Below are 14,314 nucleotides of genomic sequence, written 5' to 3'. Positions count from 1 at the left end.
CACCTAAAATGATGACAGAGGTCAGTAATTTGCACCAGAGGTACACTTCAACTGTGAGAGACAGAATGTGAAAAAAAAATCCATGAATCCACATGGTAGGATTTGTAAAGAATTTATTCGTAAATCAGGGTGGAAAATAAGTATTTGGTCAATAACAAAAATACAACTCAATACTAACATAACCTTTGTTGGCAATAACAGAGGTCAAACGTTTACTATAGGTCTTTACCAGGTTTGCACACACAGTAGCTGGTATTTTGGCCCATTCCTCCATGCAGATCTTCTCGAGAGCAGTGATGTTTTGGGGCTGTCGCCGAGCAACACGGACTTTCAACTCCCGCCACAGATTTTCTATGGGGTTGAGGTCTGGAGACTGGCTAGGCCACTCCAGGACTTTCAAATGCTTCTTACGGAGCCACTCCTTTGTTGCCCGGGCGGTGTGTTTTGGATCATTGTCATGTTGGAAGACCCAGCCTCGTTTCATCTTCAAAGTTCTCACTGATGGAAGGAGGTTTTGGCTCAAAATCTCACGATACATGGCCCCATTCATTCTGTCCTTAACACGGATCAGTCGTCCTGTCCCCTTGGCAGAAAAACAGCCCCATAGCATGATGTTTCCACCCCCATGCTTCACAGTAGGTATGGTGTTCTTGGGATGCAACTCAGTATTCTTCTTCCTCCAAACACGACGAGTTGAGTTTATACCAAAAAGTTCTACTTTGGTTTCATCTGACCACATGACATTCTCCCAATCCTCTGCTGTATCATCCATGTGCTCTCTGGCAAACTTCAGACGGGCCTGGACATGCACTGGCTTCAGCAGCGGAACACGTCTGGCACTGCGGGATTTGATTCCCTGCCGTTGTAGTGTGTTACTGATGGTGACCTTTGTTACTTTGGTCCCAGCTCTCTGCAGGTCATTCACCAGGTCCCCCCGTGTGGTTCTGGGATCTTTGCTCACCGTTCTCATGATCATTTTGACCCCACAGGATGAGATCTTGCGTGGAGCCCCAGATCGTGGGAGATTATCAGTGGTCTTGTATGTCTTCCATTTTCTGATGATTGCTCCCACAGTTGATTTTTTCACACCAAGCTGCTTGCCTATTGTAGATTCACTCTTCCCAGTCTGGTGCAGGTCTACAATACTTTTCCTGGTGTCCTTCGAAAGCTCTTTGGTCTTGGCCATGGCGGAGTTTGGAGTCTGACTGTTTGAGGCTGTGGACAGGTGTCTTTTATACAGATGATGAGTTCAAACAGGTGCCATTCATACAGGTAACGAGTGGGGGACAGAAAAGCTTCTTACAGAAGACGTTACAGGTCTGTGAGAGCCAGAGATTTTCCTTGTTTGAGGTGACCAAATACTTATTTTCCACCCTAATTTACGAATAAATTCTTTACAAATCCTACCATGTGAATTCATGGATTTTTTTTTCACATTCTGTCTCTCACAGTTGAAGTGTACCTCTGGTGCAAATTACTGACCTCTGTCATCATTTTAAGTGGGGGAACTTGCACAATCGGTGGCTGACTAAATACTTTTTTGCCCCACTGTATCTATATAATGGCTCACATGTTCACAGTTGAATTTTTTAACAGTACAATTTATTGTCAGAAATACAATATATGACTTTCCAAGTTAAAGAGGGTAAACAGTGAAGAGATTAAAGGTCTTTTAGTGATATCTTTAGTACGGTACCGTACTAAATGTGTACGGTATAACTCCACTTGATAATGTAGCAGTGGTTATGAGTTCATCCATTTGGACGGGTAAAGCAAGGTGGACACGGTGGAAACTGGCAGTCTGAATGTGCAGTGGAACCACTGCTTAGGAAAGGTGGCATGATTTTGCAATTTGCAATAGAGCTGGAGGTTATCCAAGCTCTCTGTTGCACTAAATACACACTGAGGTTCAAAGCACAGGGGAGATCTGGTGATTCTAAATTGGTATAGATGTGAGGTAGATAAAATGCCCCAGATAGTAAGATGACATTAAACTGATGCAGAGTTTTCATCCACATTATCATTATAGTCAAGATTGAAATCTCAGTGCTATATAAATGTTGGATCAATGTTAAAATACTGATGAAATCTGACAGTGTATGTGTATAACAGTGTGATTTAGTTGAAAAGTTGTGGCGTTCTAGTTAACCGGGAAATAAAAGCTATTATCAGTTAGACTGTTCCATTGCACCCCTCGCACAGTGGTACACCCCATCTGTACATATTGCTGAACATGCAATACATTGACATATATTGTAGATGTATGACTGTCACCATGGTCATTATTAGACACATCAAAAATGTCATTAACTGAAGTTAGATTGCTAACGTAACTGATACTTCAGGCGGATTATATTAGCTAGGATGAGTTAGTGAAACAGAGAGACATGTCTTAGGTGGAAAATTTAAAATCTGACCAAATTATGCCCTTTCCTTAACTTTTTCATGTCCTTCAGTCACTTTTTGGTTTTGGTTTCTTTTGTAGATGAGGCAACTCGGCAAATTGAAGCAGTAACAGTCTGTGAGTTCTCCTTTAACTATAAGTAGCTCACAGTTAGGATGATCCAGACCAGAGAAGTACATCATTCAGTGCAGGAGTGAATTTACCAAAATGATTGTAAACTAATCTTGATTTCATAAATTAAATAGCCTGATGTTGTCTTTTGCTGCTTATATGTTAGAGCCTAGTCTTTAATAGAACTGTTAAAATGTTTTAATCAACACCATTACATCATTAATTGTAATATTAGATAAGTAAAATACATTAATCTGAAGTATTTTAAGTAATTTGTTTTGTTTAACATCGGTTGAATTTCCACTTATGTCCTCTTGGTCTTTAGTAGTTACTTTCACATTGTTTTAATATTAACTGAGGGTGCAAAAGTGGTCAGAATTCAATGAAAATTAAGTTGACAGCGTGGCAGACCATCAGGGGACTCCACATACACCCAGCAAGAAGAAAAGTGGGAGGAGTAATGTTTCTGAGTTCTAGGAGATGTTTTGGCATCTTGTGAAACCAGTTGAGTGAAGCTCAGATTAAAGTTGGAGGAAAATGTGATAAGTTCTCGTGTCATCCTTACATAACTCCATAACAGTATAACTCTGATTTAACGTATATTAAATTTTTGTTTGCTTTCTGGGGTGACTAGTAACAACAGTGACGATTAGTTGCCCACGTTAAATTATTTGGCTGCCATGAGCAAATTTGACAATGGAAAAAAAGAACCACAGTAATGAAATTACAACTACTCACACTCATGTGAATACAATTCCCAATTGCATAAAATACAATTCACACCAAATCATATTGTCCTGGGTTACAATATCCTATTAAACATTATATAAAAAACAAATGCATATTAGTACTGTCAATAGATAATTAATTGCACAATTTTCTGTAATTAATTGTGATTAATCGCAATTACTTGATCAGTAGCCCGGTTGTAATTACATTTTTTCAACTTTATATTTAAGCATGTAACTGAAATTTATGCAATATAATGAAGTAAATGCAGAATAAACACAAAGAATGTATGCTTAAATTCAAAGAGAATTTGAATAGTTTTCTTCAGTCTTTTAGCATAGGTTATCTCCTGTGAAGTACAACTGTTTAAAAAACCTATATTAACAGGTAAGTATATACTAATATATTATATATACTAGTGCTGTCAAACAATTAAAAAAATATAATCAGATTCATCACAGGGTTACTGTGGATTAATTTTGATTAATCACGATTAGATATCATCCATTTTTATTCTATATTAATCGCATTTCATTTTGCATGAGCAAACAATCGAGAAAAAAGGGAAAATTTAGGCACTTAATATGTTTATTGAACATCTTGAACATTCATGTTAACAAAACACTCTGTAAACATTTATCCACTCTCTCTCTCTGTCACTCTTTGGGGAGGCACTTCAAGTCCTTGAAAGGAGGAACCAAAGCTATGTAAAGAGCGTGTTCTCAACCAGTGTTGGGAAGGTTACTTTTAAAATGTATTCCACAGAATACATGCCCCAAAATGTATTTTGTAACGTATTCCGTTACGTTACTCAATGAGAGTAACGTATTCTGAATACTTTGGATTATTTAATATATTATCATGATGTTTACAACTACATGAATATGATTTATTACTATTACTGAAGGTCCGTGGCTCCGAACCGTAGTAAAGGGACCTCTGGCTAATACGTCGGGTTCGTGTCGGGCTCGTAGCTGAAAACTAGCTTTACTTTGTTGTCTGGGTCAACTTTGCTAGCGAGAGACAGAGAAAGCCTGAGCGTTGAAAGCCTGCTCCAACGGAACTTACTGTTTCGGAGGAAAACACGAACACGGTGTACAGTCGAGTCTTAATTAGTGATGGGATTTCCGGCTCTTTTTAGAGAACCGCCTCTTTCGGCTCGGCTCACTAAAAAGAGCTGGCTCTTTCGGCTCCCAAATGGCTCTTCAGGTTGTTTTGTTGCTTTAATTAATTTACTATTAACAACAATATAAAATTATGCACAAAAGGAATTACTAATGTAAAAAAAAAAAACCGGTGGTTTTATTTATAAATGTTTATATATAAATATATACGGTGGCCCCTAGAGACAAAGCACTTACAAACTCCAAAACACATTTCTAGCATGAACTGAACTTCCAAAACAGAGCTACCTAGATCACTTAAATTACACAGTTGAAAGCATATTTGTATTGTTTGTGTATTTATACACAAGCACTCATATTCTCAGAGCATGTGCTGACGAACTGACCGGAGTCTTCACTAAAATCTTCAACCTTTCCTTGTCATCAAACACCCAAACGTCCCGCCCTGCCTCAAAACCTCCACCATCATCCCCATCGCCAAGAAGACAGCTGTGGCCAGCCCAAATGACTACAGGCCTGTTGCACTTACGCCTGTAGTGATGAAGTGCTTTGAGAGACTGGTCTGTCAGCACATCAGGGCCAGTCTGCCTCCCACTCTGGACCCCCACCAATTTGCCTACAGGACAAATCGTTCCACCGAGGACGCTATCACCATAGCGCTCCACATTGCGCTGAGTCACCTGGAGCACCGAGGAAGCTATGTGAGAATGCTCTTTCTGGACTTCAGCTCAGCATTCAATCATATCATCCCGGAGATCCTGGTCCAGAAACTGTCTCACCTGGGACTCTCCACCCCCATCTGCCTCTGGATCAAGGACTTCCTGACAAATAGACCACAGTCTGTCAGACTCGGCCCCCACCGGTCCAGCACCATCACACTCAGCACCGGGTCTCCACAAGGATGTGTTTTGAGTCCCCTCCTGTTTACGCTCTACACATCCGACTGCTCCCCTACCCATCTCTCAAACACCATCATAAAGTTCGCGGATGACACCACAGTGGTTGGACTCATCTCAAGGGGGGATGAGTCGGACTACAGAGATGAGGTCAACAGACTGACTGAGTGGTGTTCAGTTAACAACCTCCAACTGAACACCACGAAAACTAAAGAACTTATCTTGGACTTCAGGAGGGGCAGAGCAGACCCGGCCCCACTTTACATTCACGGGAACTGTGTGGAGAGGGTACGCTCCATGAGGTTTCTGGGCGTGCAGATCTCTGATGACCTCTCCTGGACTGCAAATACCACGGCGGTGGTAAAAAAGGCCCAGCAGCGTCTCCACTTTCTGAGAGTGCTCAGGAGGAACAACCTGGAGGAGAGGCTGCTGGTGACATTTTACAGAGCCACCATAGAGAGCATCCTAACGTACAGCATAACAACATGGTATGCAGGGTGCTCAGCTGCAGACAGGAAAGTACTGCAGAGGGTCATCAACACAGCCCAGAAGCTCACTGGCTGCTCTCTGCCCAGCCTGGAGGTCACTGCAAACTCTCGGTACCTCAGCAGAGCTGGCAATATCATCAAGGACCACTCTCACCCCAGCAACCAACTGTTTGAACTATTACCGTCAGGCCGACGGTACAGGTCACATAAAACCAGGACAAACAGATTCAGGGATAGCTTCTTTCTCAGAGCTATCACCGTAGTAAATAAGCACAAAAACAATTGAACCTGCTTAACTATACCATACCGTCACTGCCATTATATTATGCTGCTATTCATACTGTCATTATATTAATGCTGCTATCCTGTATATATCTTACTTACTATTGTTTGAGTACTTGCGATTATTTTATTGTACTTTTTATATTTTACATTTATATTTATTGTTTATCTTGCACCAAGGGAGTGGCACTCCAATTTCGTTGTACTCTGTACAATGACAATAAAGGCTATTCTATTCTATTCTATTCTATTCTATATATATTCAAATAAATAAAAGTGTATATATGTCTGCCTCTAAAAAGGCCCAAAACATCATAAAAGACACCTCACATCCTGGCCACTCCCTGTTCGAACTGTTGCCCTCAGGCAGACGGTACAGGGCAATCAGAGCAAGGACTAATAGACTCAAACACAGTTGTTATCCAACTGCAATAACACATCTGAATACTACAAAAAAATGTCCATCACGCCACTCTTGTGTTAATCTATGCACGGTCTGAAGCATGTGTGTGGGAATGTATGTGAATGTTTTACTGTTACATCTTATTAGTATTTTAAGTATTCTATCTATTTTATTTATTGAATTTTGTTGTTTTGTTTGTATTTTGATGTTGCTAGTGATCGGGGACCATTCTTAATTTCGTTGTTCTCGTGACAATGACAATAAAGTTTCTGATTCTGATGCTGAAATAATTTTTAAAAAAATGTTCATTTACCTGTTACTACCACACATCAAATCTGGTCGTTGGTACTGCCTGGCTTGTGTAGCCACTGGGTAACAAAAGCTCAACACTGCGCCGAGCATCCTGGAGCACTTCTGTTGTGTTTTGTACGTGTTTTGGAGTTTTTACATGTTTTGGAGTTTGTACGTGCTTTGTCTGTCTCTAGGGGCCACCGTAAATATATTTTTATTTATTCACTCCACATAAAAAGTCATAAATAAATCATATAATACAAAAACCAACTATTTACATTTCAACTTTTAACTATTTACATTTTCAGCATTTTCCTTTTAAACAAATTTAAAGTGAAACAACACAAAACACTGCAAACCACAACACAATTAAATATAAATAAAAATATGAAAACAAAAAGAAGATGCACATTCTCTGTCATATGGGCCTGCATGAATAAACTTTCTGAATCCTTTATCATCCGCAACTAAAAATAGTTGTGGATGATTACTATACCTTTCTAATGTGACGTTGTTGTCCCTGGCTCTCTTCCTCTCTCTCTCTTCCTCCCGCTACTGCGAGTGTAACTACTAACTACCGCCCCCCCCCCTCCCAGCGGAAAGCACAAGGCTCGCATGCGGAGTGAAGCGCAAAAAAGTGCGAGAGAGAGAGAGAGAGGGTGAGAGAAAGCTATTAATCAGGAGCTCTATGGGAATCTCAGAGACACTGAGAACAAGAATCTGCAGCTTCAAGTAAAACTTGATGAAGCCCTGGAGAAAAACAAAGAGTTTCTTCAAGAGAAACAGCAACAGGAAAAAATGCACAAAAAGACACAACTTATTCTCCAAGACTTAGAAAGGAAAAATCTACAACTACACGCACGTTATAATGAAATGAAGGAGAAAATCATGGAACTAGAAGGAGAAAGGGAAAAACTGATAAAACAATGCTCAGGCATGCAGTACATTTTCAATGAAATGCTAAGCAAGAACTCAGAGCTTGAGGAACTTAATAACATCTTAAAATACAAAAATGATGAAATCCTGAGAAAGAACACAGAGCTCGAGGGACAGAATAAGAACTTAAAATACAAAAACAATGAAATTCTGAGAAAGAGCACAGAGCTTGAGGAACTTCATAACAACTTAAAATATATTAACAAGAAAATGCTCAAGGAAAACACAGAACTCGAGGAAATAAGATAAGATAAGATAAGATAAGATAAGATAAGATAACCTTTATTAGTCCCACACGTGGGAAATTTGTAATAATAACAACGTAAAATACAAAAACAAGAAAATGCTCAGGGAAAACACAGAACTCGAGGAAATTAATAAGAATTTAAAGTGCAAAAACAATAAAATGCTTAGGAAAAACACTGAGCTTAAGAAACTTAATCAGAACCTAAAATACAAAAACAATGAAATGCTGAAAAAGAACACAGAGCTCGAGACACTTAATAACAACTTAAAGTGCAAAAAAAATGAAATTCTCAGGAAAAACAGAACTTAATAACAACTTGATGCGCAAAGACAATGAAATGCAGGTGCAAGAGCAAGAACTGGAGAAAACACGCAATGACCTGCACTTTACGCATGAGGAAATCCAGAGCAGAAATCGACAAAGTATAACACCGGAATACAGATATTCATGCTAATACAGGAGGCAAAATCTAAAGATCTGAAAGAAAAGAGTGAAGAAGAACAAGCAAAATTACAAGAACTAGAGGAAAAATGCAAGAAACTTGAGGAGGAAAATGCAATGACAATAGAAGAACTGAGCTCCAGGAACAGTGCCTGAAAAAGAAGGAAAAATGCTTCTGCTTTTTCAGGAGGAGGAGGGGCCCTTCTGCTTCCTCACTTGATTACACGAAGGCATAGCCTCCTCTTCATCCACCTCTTTTCTACCTCCCTTCTCTCCCTTTCTCCCCTAACTCTCCATCACTCCCCGTTTTTTCTTTCTCCCCTCCCCTCTTCATCCTTTTTCTTTTCTTTTCTTTTTTCCCCCCTACCCCCCAACTAGTCATGGCAGATGACCCTCACTGAGCCTGGTTCTGCAATAGGTTTCTTCCTTTTAAAAGGAAGTTTTTCCTAACCACAGTCGCCTAGTGCATGCTCAGAGGGGATTGTTGGGGTTTTCTCTCCTCTGTCTCTTTCCTCCTTTATATCCCTTTATTTTCATCTCTTCTCCCTTTCTCTCCTACCACCTCTCCATTTTTTTCTTTCTCTCCTGCTTTCTTCATCCTTTTTCTTTTCTTTTTTCACCCTCACTTAACTTTTCTTAACTAACAATAAAGGAAAAATTGGAGCTCGCCACGGTGGGAGGGTCCATACCAAGTGCTTCTGACCACTCCAACTGCCTGCAAAATAGCGGAGAGACCCTCCTGGATACATCAGAGCCACTGCAAAAAAGTTGAGGTCCCCGAGGATTCCACTTTCTTCACAGAAATCAGCTAGTAAAGGAAAGTCTCACCCTCACTTGGTTGCTTCAGTGGTGAGGGGGAAGTGCTGATTGGGCGCCCGTAGGGAATTGCTCGCACTTCAACCTCCAGCCGCCAGAGGTGTGGACTCGAGTCACATGACTTGGACTCGAGTCAGACTCGAGTCATTAATTTTATGACTTTAGACTTGACTTGAAAAAATGTTCTAAGACTTGTGACTTGACTTGGACTTTTACACCAATGACCTGGGACTTGAATTGGACTTGAACCGGTTTACTTGAAAAGACTTGATATTTTACCCCAAATATAAAATTTAACATGCATATTATATAGAGATTGAAAATGTGACGTCATTCACGGGTAGAATCGCAAAGGATTCTGGGAACTCGTGGCAAGAGGTACTAGCGCACGCAGGCTTTCAATTGAAATCAGTCACACAGCGATAAAAAGAAACACAAAAATGTCAAGAAGCTGTTGTATTATTAACTGCAATAGCCGGTCGCATGACAGCCACGGGAAGCCGACGGGTAAAGAGATCGGTTGTTATCGGATTACGTCGTTGAAGAGAAATTGTTCGAGCCATGTTTCCGAAGTGACAAAGAGGCGACAGATGGCCTGGATTGCAGCCATTCAAAGATCAAATATAACGTCCCAGAACCCTCCAGCTCACAGGTTAGTCTGCTCCAAGCATTTACACGAAGGTCAGAGTTTTGTTGTAGTTAATACGTCATTTTCATAACATAATTGGTGATATAGGTTACAAGCAAGTCTGGCGCTGAACAGAAATTGTCGCGCTATGCTCCTTTGTTTATTGTGCATAAATAGTGAATTGTCCTGACACAATATTGTGTTTCGCTTCTGTTATTATGGTACATTGACAAAAACATATACTTTTATTCACAGGATAAAACAGGTTTTTTGTATCACTAATTGCCCAGTACGATTACAGCATACAGTATTTTTGTCACTGCTACATTTCTGTGATGCTACCAGAAATTATTTCCACTACTAATTAATTACCGTTGAGCTCAATGGTCCTATTAATAAACGGTTAACAAATGTGTATTTATGACGACAATTTGTGAGACTGGTAAACTTATGATACGTACGATGGTCTTTCGTTCTACACGGTGCATTTCAAGGTCCTGCACCCATCCGTCGGTAAACTGTACCTGGGCTTGTTGCAGTGACCTGAAGTTACTAAACTTCATGAGTGTATGCACTCACTCCAAGAAGCGTATAATTATAAATATGCATATAAATATGCTACAATGAGATAGCTGACTTCATCTAACTAGCAAATGTTGTCCAGGCTAAGTTGGTGATGCAGTTTTTTTTAATATGTATGATATTTTTGTCATGCGATTTTAAAGCCGGTCCTACAAGCGCATCCAAGAATAACATGCAGCTTATCTCAGAACTGTTGGTGAAAATTATTCTTGGAGCTAGGTTTAATTGAGCTGCATTTTAAAGAGGTGCAATTTCACAATTTGTGTATATTTTCTAAGTTCACTATTTTGTCATGTGTTGAGAAAAACACAGATTTAAAAATTACATGGTCTAATATTTACATTTGGCATATAACTGCAACATGCTTTTTTCGGGGTTTTTTTTAAAGACTCGAAAGGACTTGAAATTCAAAGTTTCAGACTTGTGACTTTACTCGGACTTTTACACCAGTGACTTGAGACTCGACTCTGACTTGCCTGACGTTACTTGAGACTTGACTTGAGACTTGAGGATAAAGACTTGAGACTTACTTGAGACTTGCAAAACAATGACTTGGTCCCACCTCTGCCAGCCGCTGATCAACTCTAGGGCGGCCAAGTGACATGGTGTGACAGACCTGTGTGCAACCATGGGAAGGTGGACCCTCTTGGTTACCTTGACTACGACGCTCACCCTTACAGGACCCCAGCTGACACCAACAACAGCCGAATCACGAGGCAGACAGAAAAGATGGACGCACGACAACTCCCACCTGAGAGACATGACGCAAGACCACATACACCCTTGGATGAACAATGGCTGGTACCGTTATATCCACGATAGGACCAAGGCAGAATCAGCAAATACAGACTGTTATGTCTGTTCTCATATGCCCAGCACATCAACACACCCCACACTATATGGTGAATATATGAACAACACTCAAGCAAAGTGTGCAGCCAGCTTCGCTGGCATTGGATTCCAACACAGCCGAATCATCACCAACGACACAATCCCACACGCTGTTGGACTTAGTAATGGAACATGTGATCGACTCTTCTGGATCGATTTCAACGTGACAAACTGGAATACATCCATCCACTTCCCAGTGTTTCTGGACCAACTCCCAGGGAAGAACCACTCCATGTGTTATCAACAAGAGAAAGGTAACACACCCGTTGGAAACACGACAAACTGTGTCTAAACTGCAGGCCACGGAGAGGGCGCCCCTGTGAATATGAGTGGACCTTCTAACGGCACGTACTGGGTGCAAGGAATGGCCTGGCTATGTGGACAACGGGCATATTTCATACTGCCCCCAGGCTGGACAGGAACATGTGCTCCTATATTCCTGTCAGACCACACTTTCAGGATGACCGCAGTAAATACCACTTCTACAGCACACCGAAAAAGAAGGTCAACGTTCCCTAAACTTCAACCACATGACCCGATATGGGGAAGCAACGTACCCAAGGAATTCAAACTGTGGACTACCGGACAGAAAGTACTCCACACATTGTTCCCCTGGGTGGGAACCAGAAAAAACATGCCGAGGATCGAAACTCCGGACTACCGCTTTGGACTCTTCTTGAACGCTTCGTGCAAGATCAATGATCAGCAGAATCAGGAAATCAATGCATTACAGATCGCAGTGATGCAACATCGAGTAGCTTTGGACATGATACTAGCAGAGAAAAGGGGACTTTGCGTCCTCTTCAACAATGCCTGCTGCACTTACATACCAGACAATGTACACTCATCAAACATGACTGGCGCCCTGAACGCCTTGAGACGGATCCAGCAGGCCCAAAATCAGGACTATGTAAGTGATACAAGTGACTGGTTTTCTTGGCTTTACACTGGCTCCTGGCTACAGGTGCTAAAAAGACTACTACTGCCTTTTCACAACACAATACTTTTTGTTAATAACCAACGGTGCAATAGACTTCAAAGCTTGAAATTAGAGCTGGGCGATAGAATGATAACGATATGTATTGCAAAATAACTTTTTCTCGATAGAAAAATTAAACTATTGCGATAGACCTCATCTCTCTCTCTCTTCCTCTCTTATAAAAAATATGAAAAGCCAATACAAATTAAGTAGCACAGAGCCGAACCAATCACAGCCGCAGCGTCACGTCACCTAACTTGTTACGTACAGCTCAAGTGCCAAGCCGCACATGTGTATTTGTTTGGGAAGCAGCCAGCCGCCGTGCGGCCGGGTAATGGAGGAAATAAGTGTGCCGACTAGAGAAAAATCAACCGAGAGCTTGGGTGACCAGGTTACCGAAGAGAACACAGATGACGGTTCCAATGCCGGAGAGATTATCAAAAGGAAAGGCCAGAGAAGTTCCGTAGTGTGAAGGTATTTTGGCTATTTGAAGTTTGACAAAAAACAGTAATGCGCACTGTAAATTGTGCCGAAAGCATGTTCCCACAAAGTCTGGAAATACAACAAACCTTTTTTATCACCTGAAGCAGTGCCACCCACTAGAGCACGCTCAATCTCTGACTGAAAGCGCTAATTCGTCATCGAAAACAACCAGGGGAATCCCTGCGAAGCAGCAACAGTCAATTGAGTCGGCTTTCTCCAGCGTCTTACCATATGACAAAAAAGCTAAGAGACATTGCAACATAACGAATGCCATAGCTTACTGTCTTGCTAAAGACATGCTACCAATAAACACGGTCGAAAATGAAGGATTCAAGCAGCTAATTAAGGTAATGGATCCTCGTTACCAACTCCCTGGACATAAACATTTCTCTCAGATGGCGCTTCCAAAGCAATATTATATAAGTTAGTCAATTTTGTCTCTTCTTCTGTAAAATAAACTTTAGATTTATTATAAAGATTTATTTTTAGAATTAATATTTTGTTTCTAAGTGGAACTGACAATTTAGTAGTCTGCTTTGTTTGTTCTATTTTGAAACTTAAATGCTTTAGCGGCTACCTTTTGTGTAGTTTGTAATATTTGGCTTTATTTTTGCCTAAACTGAAGCCTCATTTTAAGTACATCTGCCCTGTTGAACTTATTATGGGAAATAAATATTTAAATCAAAACAAGCTGCTGATTATTTCACATTTTACTTGTGAGCAACAGCACATTTAAATCTTACATATATAGTTATTTGGCTTATATCGTGATATATATCGTTATCGCCTGAAATGAAAAAAGCATATCGTGATATGAAAAAATCTTATATCGCCCAGCTCTACTTGAAATACTTGAAATACTTGCAATTCCCTTGTATTCTTATTTATTCTATTTATCCCTTTTGTATACTCTTATTTATATATGTCTCTGTATTTATATATGTGTATATATAGTATTATGCTCACATTCTGTAACTTCTGTCGGTGCTGTGTGTGACCAGGAGATATTTTATTTTGTATTCTTATGATCACAGTTATAATTAGAAGTATCAATTATTAATCATTTACCATTGTGGAATCTGATGACAGTATAATCTTTGTTTTATATCTATGGTAATCTGAGTAAAGATTAATGTATGCATATTACCATCATTGTAATCAAGTCTCAAATGGTATCCACAGCATTGTATTCACCGTCCATAACTGGAGGGTCCAGCAGGACCTTGTTCTAATTCATTTGCAGGCCTACATCAGAACATGCACATAGAGAGTTATGTAAACACGCACGTTCACCCTTATTTACACAGGGAGGTCATGTCAGGACATTCTCTAGTTGGACACGCAGGCTCACAGAACTGCACAACATGACATGTCACACACTTGTTTTTCTCTAAAGTATCATCTGATGTTTGTATAAGGAGAACTTTGGACTATGGGGAGACTGTTATCATTTCCAGTAAGGTCTAACTGTGTGATGTCATCATGGGTTATATAAGGATGGGGAACGGTCCACTCTTTGGAGATCTGTGGCTGTACGCTTGTCTTCCCATGCTTCTGTCTTAGAAGTGTGTAATAAAATCACT

Source organism: Rhamphochromis longiceps, linkage group LG7 (genome assembly GCF_057381845.1).
Source record: "Rhamphochromis longiceps isolate RC_006_pf linkage group LG7, R_longiceps_female_GT1.1, whole genome shotgun sequence".
Lineage (NCBI taxonomy): Eukaryota > Metazoa > Chordata > Actinopteri > Cichliformes > Cichlidae > Rhamphochromis > Rhamphochromis longiceps.
Note: the sequence above shows the minus strand (reverse complement) of the source record.